The sequence below is a fragment of the Euprymna scolopes genome, chromosome 13, assembly GCF_053919585.1.
Source record: "Euprymna scolopes isolate OS-2025 chromosome 13, ASM5391958v1, whole genome shotgun sequence".
In the NCBI taxonomy this organism is placed as follows: Eukaryota; Metazoa; Mollusca; class Cephalopoda; order Sepiida; family Sepiolidae; genus Euprymna; species Euprymna scolopes.
The window spans coordinates 80,847,222-80,848,578 of NC_136494.1; the positions used below are offsets into that span (position 1 = coordinate 80,847,222).

Consider the following 1,357-nt stretch of genomic DNA (forward strand, 5'->3'; position numbering starts at 1 on the left):
CTCTCCTCGTCTCTCTTTCTCTCTCCTCGTCTCTCTTTCTCTCTCGTCGTCTCTCTTTCTCTCTCGTCGTCTCTCTTTCTCTCTCGTCGTCTCTCTTTCTCTCTCCTCGTCTCTCTTTCCTCTCCTCGTCTCTTTCTCTCTCTTTCCTCTCCTCGTCTGTCTTTCTCTCTCTCTCCCTTGTTTTTCTCTCTCTCCCCCCTCGTCTTTCTCTCCCCCCTCGTCTTTCTCTCTCTTTCACTCGTCTTTCCCCATCTTTTCTTTCTTTTGTTTATCCCTCATCGCCTCTTTCCCCTCTCTATTTTTTTCTTAGTCTTTCGCTTTTCATACTCTCGATCCCTGGTTTTCCCTCTCCCTCATTTTTTTAAATCTTTTCTCCTTGTCTCTTTTCCCAGCCTTTCCCTCCTCAGTCTTTCCACTTTCTCTTCTAGTCTTCCCCCCACCCTGTATTCGTATTCCACCTTCTGTTGCCTCTTTCCTCATTCCATTTACCGCGATTTCCTCCCTCTCCCTTTTTTTACTCTTTACTCCCCCTCATTCTTTCTCCTTCTCTCCCTTTGCCTCTTTCCTACGTCTCTCGCCTATCTTTTACATTTTGCCTCTTTTGCTTTCCCGTCTCTTTCTCTCTCTTTTACCTCTCATCTTTCTTTTCAATTAATCTTTTCTCGATTATTCTCTCGATTCCTGCCTTCATTTACTTTTCTCAATATTTATTTATTTTTTAAATCTTCTTCTTCCCCCTCTTTATATAATTTTGTCTCTCAATCTTCCTTTCGTGACTCCGGCGGCGACTTCATCAACCCCAATATTATTACTATTTTTATCGTCACAAACATTATCTTCGCCGGTAAAACTCACTAACGAACTTACCGAAACGGCCTTTTCGCAAAAATATATGTTTACGATACAAATTAATACTATTTTGAGCATTTCAGTTTTTCTCTCTCTGCAAGTTTACAGAGAAATAGCTTTCTTTTCGCACTGAGAGCTAAAAAATATAAGTGTCTATAAGCTATCATTATCATCACCATTGTGTAACTATATCCTCTGGATCATCGTTCATGATTTTTATAAATTCTGTTTGATCTACATACAGCGCATGTCTTTGCTCTCCTCCCCGATTCACGTGTCTGCGTTTGAGTTTCGTTAGCCTGTCTCTCCGTATCGCTTCTATGCGTGCATATGTGCAACTGTGCACCGGCCTCAGTGTTAGTTCCACTCTTTAAGGAGAAAGGCACTAACGGGAGTATCAGACGGTCTTTTTGGATAAAGAAAGTGAAGAAAGGAAAAAAAAATCAAAGCCCTGTAAGAGTGAATTTTGAACAAAAAAAATCTACATGTGCATAAATATCTGAGTCTA

At 40.8% G+C, this 1,357-nt stretch overlaps 1 protein-coding gene across 3 annotated transcripts in view; it reads left to right on the top strand.

Moving 5' to 3' along the window:
* Positions 1–234: 234 nt before the first annotated feature.
* Positions 235–1,357, top strand: part of LOC145292080 (cys-loop ligand-gated ion channel-like) — a 1,494,476-nt gene continuing 1,493,353 nt past the window's right edge. For 2 of the 3 annotated variants that reach the window (XM_080138147.1, XM_080138146.1), the window contains exon 1: positions 243–1,357. This exon is cut by the window's right edge and continues 284 nt beyond it. The gene's annotated coding sequence lies outside the window, so the exon portion shown is untranslated. The other variant, XM_080138143.1, reaches the window with a different exon arrangement.